We start from the raw sequence: 7,155 nt of genomic DNA on the forward strand, positions 1-7,155 counted from the left end.
GACCACTGCTACAAAATGAGTAAAGGACCTTGCTAATGACGTCTGGCATTCCCATTTGAAGATAATGTTGATGACAGGAATTTCTACCTGTGATAGCTTTGGGAGCAAATCAGTCTGAAAAAATTGATGGACAATGAACGTGCCTCTGTGTTTGCAGTACAGAGGGTATTTGCTGAGCCTGAAGCTGTCTGATAAGCACAGCACAGCTCGTTTTTAACCTGACCTGGAACTTTTATAATTTATTCCCAGACAATGGTGATCAAGTGCTTGGATATGGTGGTGAAGAAGAGGAGGCTGGTCTCTTTATCAACCCGCAAAAGTAAAGCTGAACATTTATTCTTTCATAAAAGGGAAAATAGGTTATCTTGAACTGTATTGGTAAATCCTTATTGTTTCTTTAATAAGTAATTCTACATTTCAGAAGATAGTATTCAGGGTGAATACATACCTGTGTTCATTTGGTATTTATTCAATGCCTTCAAGTAATAGGCCGTCACTGATATAAATGGGTTGAGTTCTGAAAGTTCGTACTTGGGAAAATTTTCCATAAAAATTATAAATAATATTTACTACATATATAATGGCTTTGTTTTTTCTAACTATATCAAGATTAGTTAAAATATACGCTTTTGGAATCATCCTGCCAAACCTAACCATTATTTACAGCACTATTTCAATGGGGGAATACAATTAATGTTAGAAACCTATTTAAACCTACCACTGGCAAAAAGAGAGACTTTTACTACCTTCTGTGACTCTGGTAAACAGATCAGGGATTTTTCCTTTGATTGGCTTTGGTGGAAGCACTTTTTCCTTCCCTCTGGCAGCTGGTTTTACAAGGGAAGGGAACTTGCCCCCTAGTGGTGACCACGTTTGAGCATGAAGTAGTCATAAATCAGGTGTTGATGTATTACCAACTGCTTACGCATTCCTTCCCTCCCCCACCAAAAGAGTTTTTTAATACATCTTTATATCTCCCAAACATTTAGGGCATTAGCTTGCATCTGACAGACAATATGCAAGATTGTTGAATAATTATTAAGGATATTGACTCTTTACTAATGATCAGACAAGACTTATTCTTGCAAGCTCTTAGCACAGAATCGTAAGCAAAAGGGTTTTTATTCCAATATGAGTGCACCATCGTAGGATTTGCTTCAACATGGTTCCCAACAGTATTAGTAAATTTCTAACAAACTAGTCCCTAAGTTGAAATTTCTGCGCCCAGCCTTTCCAAGCACCACCCCTACCTCCACCCCCATCCCCCATCACATTTAATCTTCCAGTTAAACTGGTCTTCTTGTCATTCCCCAGAGGCAATTTTCACTGTCCCCTCAGTGGTCTCTATTTATGGTTTTCCTTTGGCCCTACTGCCTAGAAGGGATTCCCTTTTTCTTTCTATATTGCCTTAAACCTCATGGTCCAACACTCTTACCTTCTAGCAATATGAAGAATATTCATTCTTTCTTTCTTTCCTGAGATATATTGAGAATCTAAAACATGCAGTGCTGGGGGCTGTGATCTCTCTTGTATTAAAAAACAAAAACAAAAAAACAAGTCAAAAAAACTTTATATTTGAATTATTCTACCTAGGCTATATAATTAGCATCTTCTTATATATTACCTTATCTCTAATTTTCCATTCCACACAGTTCAAAATTTTTATTATATAATGTCTTGTTCAGATGTTTCTGAATTAGATTATAAGCTCCTTCTGGGCAGACAATTTTTCTTATACTTATAAGTAAATATATTTATTTACTTATAAAGTGAATTTATCAATTCACTTCAGGAATTGTTTACCACATTTGTTCATTCATTTACCTAATTTGCTCATTCAATGAACGTCTTGGAAACATGAATGAGACTTTGTTGATGATGTCATTGGGTTCACTGTGCCTAGTACAGGTTTATTTCACATTATCTGTGAGATGGAAAGCTTGTTGCTGTAAAACTAAAAAAAGTAACTGCAAAAAGATGTTTCCCAATATCCTAATATAATGACCCTGGTTCTGCCTGGTTTAACATAGTCCCCTTATGTCTAATTGAGATCTAAGTGTGTGTGTCAGCCAAGTGGTATAGTGGGGAAAACATGGACCCTGAAGAATAAGAGTGGAGACGTTCATGCCTGAAAGTTTCAGCTTTTTTGTGTGTTTGTGAGAAAGATCAGCCCTGAGCTAACATCCATGCCAGTCTTCTTCCTTTTGCTGAGGAAGACTGGCCCTGGGCTAACATCTGTGCCCATCTTCCTCCACTTTATATGGGAAGCCGCCACAGCATGGCCTGACAAGCGGTGCATGGGTGCGTGCCGGGGATCCACACCAGGGCCCCCAGCAGCGGAGCACACACACTTAACTGCTATACCACGGGGGCCGGCCCCCTGAAAGCTTCAGCTTTTACCTGTGAAATATGAGACAATGTCATGCGTGAGAAAGGAGATGGTGGCGGGGAGTTGGGACTTAAGGAAAAGTGAATAATCCCTGTGAAGAAAGTGAGAGGCTGCCCCCTAGAGAAGCACCAAAGGATTGCTTTGAGGGTCTCATGGAGATTTGGGGAGGAAAAATATGTGGTAACAACAACTTGTGATTTCCTCCAGCAATATTCAGTAGCTAGGTATAGAGGCAGAAAATGTCAATTTTACATTTGGCCAAGGTCAGGACCTGGAAGGCTGGTCCCACTGGAGGAGAATAAGGCCCAGGCAGGAAAACAATTGGAGAGAAGCTTCTAGCCAGGGAAGGGAGGGAAGCAATGAGGGGAATAGGAGCTTGAGGGACTAGAGAACTCAATGGGGCGTGGTGGGTGAAAGCTGGATGACTAAGAAGCTGTGGTCAGAGATTATTTTTATGTTGGAGTTTCCAATTTCAAAAATGAAGCAGTTCTGGGTGAGAATGAGGTTGAAGATGGGTGGCTCATGTAGAATGGAAGCAAAAGTTTTGTGAGTTAAGGTCAAGTTGAAGCTTGATGGGCTGTTCACCAGAATGTTAATATTGTCTACAACTATGGCAGGAGTTCTGGAAGTCATGACTCCTGTGAGTTAGGTGCCAAAATCTTCAATAAATGAAGGCTGATGGGATGGGAGAGTGGTAGAGCCACACGGGCCCATGAAACTCAAAGAAGAGCTATCAGAAAAATGCAACAGGGAAGTTGGCCTATTCATAAAGTTTAATTGGTTTACAGCTTGTTTCATCCAATGAAGCTGCTTATCTTTCCTATTCAATAACTCAGAAAACATAACTGTGGTTGACAAGTACATCAAAAGTGTACAAAATCTGGGCCGCCCCGTGGCTTAGCGGTTAAGTGTGCGCGCTCCGCTACTGGCGGCCGGGTTCGGATCCCAGGCGCGCACCGACGCACTGCTTCTCCGGCCGTGCTGAGGCCGCGTCCCACATACAGCAACTAGAAGGATGTGCCACTATGACGTACAACTATCTACTGGGGCTTTGGGGAGAAAAAGGGAAAAAAAAAAAAAAGGAGGAGGATTGGCAATAGATGTTAGCTCAGAGCCGGTCTTCCTCAGCAAAAAGAGGAGGATTAGCATGGATGTTAGCTCAGGGCTGATCTTCCCCACAAAAAACAAACAAACAAACAAACAAAAAAGTGTACAAAATCAGAAATAAATACTTAGAAAGGAGTTGTAGTTTTATTCTGTGATTTTTTAATGAGAGGCAATTTACCAGCCATCATGCATCTCTTATCTCATTTAAAAATAACACAAACTATCATTTTACTAATGTATTATGCCTGACCAAAACATATTTTGTTTTATCTACACTTTGGGTAGCATTTAAGTGTTGTACTGGGAAACCTGTTTACAAGGATTAAACCCAAGATTAAATTTTTTAATGACTAGATGTGAGGATGTTCTCTTTCTGCATCACTTCTCACCCAACTTAGGATATAAAGTACAAATCTTACTGCAACAGAACAAAGCTGCTTAAGAATCAGAGTTGAGGGGCCAGCCGCTTGGCTGAGCGGTTAAGTGCACGTGCTCCGCTACTGGCAGCCCAGGTTCGGATCCCGGGCGCACACTGACGCACCACTTCTCTGGCCATGCTGAGGCCGCGTCCCACATACAGCAACTAGAAGGATGTGCAACTATGACATATCTATGACATCTATGACATATCTATGACTATCTACCAGGGCTTTGGGGGAAAAAAAGGAGGAGGATTGGCAACAGATGTTAGCTCAGAGCCGGTCTTCCTCAGCAAAAAGAGGAGGATTAGCATGGATGTTAGCTCAGGGCTGATCTTCCTCACAAAAAAAATAAATAAATAAAAGAATCAGAGTTGATTTCAAAACTGATAAAATATACTGTTTTTTAAACTTAAAACAAAAGGATAGTATGGGAACTCAAAGTGATAATGTTAAACGCTAGACATAAATCTTCATTTCTTCATCAAATGTTTGAGGAAGTATAATCTATTGGTTAGAACCTCGTTATAAGTGATCTCTATTTTGTGAGAGACCCCGGGGAGGGGGCTGTTACTGCCATCATTTATACTCCTTTAAATTCTCAAGAATTATGCTTGACTTATGTAGGGCCTGGGCCTTGCTTGCTCAGCAAGAGTCCACAAGCCCATTGCAGCCATGTGTCCTTCTGGCTCCCTTCTGGGCAGGACGCCCAGCTGCTGGGATTTGTAACAATGCAGGGCCTGGCCAGCCCAGATCTTACCTTATCTCACTTAAAGAACATCACGTCTTAAAGGGACACAGAGCCCCTCCACATGAGCTACTGTTCCTAGGAATGCTGGTCATACCAGAGACAGCCCCTCTTGGCAAGCACATAGCCTTTGTGTCCCCTGCCTATAAAAGCAACCCCCTCCATCCACAGTTGCGGGTGCACATTTCTGTCCAGTCAGCCGCCGCTGGATCTCCCTGTAATTAACTCCCAATAAACCTATATGTCTCGTTCGCGGTCTCCGGGTCTTTTGTTTGGTCTCTCTGCAACCTATCCTGCACTGCTCGCCCAACTGGGCACGCGGCCAGACAGCTTACCTAAATAATAATCAGGTTACTATTGAGAATAGTTCGTTCTCAGCTAAGCAATGACCAGCTAAGCAGGAAAGATCAAGGCATACAGCTTCAACTCCAAGTGCATAAGGCACAAGACAGAGGCAGTGAATCCCCCTGATATCAAGTCAGGCATTTTGGTCAGCGATGGGCAAGTTTGGGGAGGAATGGGATAGGCAGAAGAAAGGGTTGCAAGTCAGTCGGATTGGAATGGTGACCTGGTTCTGGCTGGTGCTCTCAGAATTTCCATAGGCCTATCCTGATGTGAACTTGAGCTTCTTGTTAGGCTCTTGAACTATATGAGAACACTTAGGAGAAGCCTGGCCAGACAAATCTTCCCAAGTGATAACCCTGTAATCCTATGCCTCAGCCACAAGCCCAACACCATACCTGCCCTCTAGGCAAACTCTGCTCCTCATCCATCACATGCCAATGAACTCATCACAGGGAGCAACTTCATGGAACACATTAGTTATGTCCTATGTATATTAACCTAAAAATCTCTATTAAGCTTCACCCCTACCAACATCAAATGGGGGGGACGTTGGTGTGGAGTCCCCTGGTGTCTTCACTGCCTTTGAGAAGGCTGAGGTCACTTGAAGTTGAAGCCACAAAAGTCCTCATCTTTACCACTTCTGCTGATCCTCCATATGTGCAATGGGAGTGAACTATGAGAAACAGGAAAACTCTCTCAAGATTGTCAGCAATGCCATCTGAACCACCAACCACTTGGCCATCTTGCCCAAGATCATCCATGAAACTTTCACATCATGGAGGAACTCATAATCACAGTCCATGCCATCAATGCCACCCAGAGACTGCGGGTGTCCCCCCTGGAAAATCATGGTATGATGGTCATGGTGCTGCCCAGAGTATCATCCTTGTAACCAATGGTACTGCCAAGAGTCTGTCATGGATCAGACCTGCCATCTAGGGAAAACTGCTAAATCTGATGACATCAAGAATGTGGTGGAGCAGGTGCTGGAGGGTCCCTAAAGAGCGTCCTACACAACACTGAAGACTAGATTGTCTTTTGTGACTTTACCAGAGTCATCCACTTCTCTGCCTTGATGCAGGGCCTGCCACTGCCCTCAATGACCACTTTGTTAAGCTTATTTGTTAGTATGAATTTGACCACAGCAACCAGGTGGTAGACCTCATGGTCGACGTGGTTCCAAGGAGTAAGATTTCCCTGGAAAACAAGCCCAATAGTCTTGAGGTAGAGAGAGACTCTCAGCATCTGGGAAGTTCTTGCCTCATCTCTAGCCCCCAACACACTGAGCAACTCCCATCCCCAAAACAGCTCCCATTCCAAGCCCCTGAAGAACGCTACCTTGTCGTGTACCATCGGCACAATCAATATCGTACACTGTAAGCAGAGGAAGGAAATCTACATGAGTTCCCCATTGAGAATCACATCTAAGCTCTTTAGTACAGCCTTTCCCTTCCTAATTGAGCTCTCAGATTATTTTTCTGTGCTCACCTCTAACCATTCATCCAACCCAATATCCTACAATTCAGCAATACTGGCCTATTTGCTGCATTTTATCAACTCTGTTTTAGTGAATACTGTTTCCTTTTCTTGAATATTCTTTCTCTGATCCTTGTGTACCTGATAAATGATAGATAACCTTGAAGTAATTGGTGTAACAGAATGTCAAAGAAGGAAGTCAGAAGGGGCTGTGTAGAAAGGTCTCGATAATGAAGAGTTAGCAGTACATTATTGCTCACTGATAAGCAAACCACTGAGCATTGTTGGTTGTGAAATAGCTAGACAAATGATGCTACCTAAGACGTAGACCCAAATGTCACCTCTTCTCTGTTGCTTTCCCTAGACCCACTCCCCACCTCCCAATAAAATATCTTCCTGCTAGAATTATTTCCTCCTCTACTTTAATGAGAAAACCAGGGCCATCACTTATGAGTTCCTTCATTTCTGAGGTTCTATTGAAGAAATGAAGTTTCTTCGTTTCTAAGGTTTACTTAGAAGGATTCCACTTCTTCCAGTCTGTTCTCTGAGTCCTCCTTGTAACATTATATTCACCCCTTCTCTCTTTAGTGGAGTCTTCCAGTCTATCCAGAAATATGCATAGATGCCCTACCCTAAATCACCTGACTTTAGTGCCCTTCTAGCTAACATCA

General features: G+C 42.6%; 1 pseudogene; it reads left to right on the plus strand.

The window, feature by feature from the left end:
• Positions 1 to 252: 252 nt before the first annotated feature.
• Positions 253 to 6,388, plus strand: LOC131410395 (glyceraldehyde-3-phosphate dehydrogenase-like; annotated as a pseudogene).
• Positions 6,389 to 7,155: the final 767 nt, after the last annotated feature.

Source organism: Diceros bicornis, chromosome 9 (genome assembly GCF_020826845.1).
Source record: "Diceros bicornis minor isolate mBicDic1 chromosome 9, mDicBic1.mat.cur, whole genome shotgun sequence".
Lineage (NCBI taxonomy): Eukaryota > Metazoa > Chordata > Mammalia > Perissodactyla > Rhinocerotidae > Diceros > Diceros bicornis.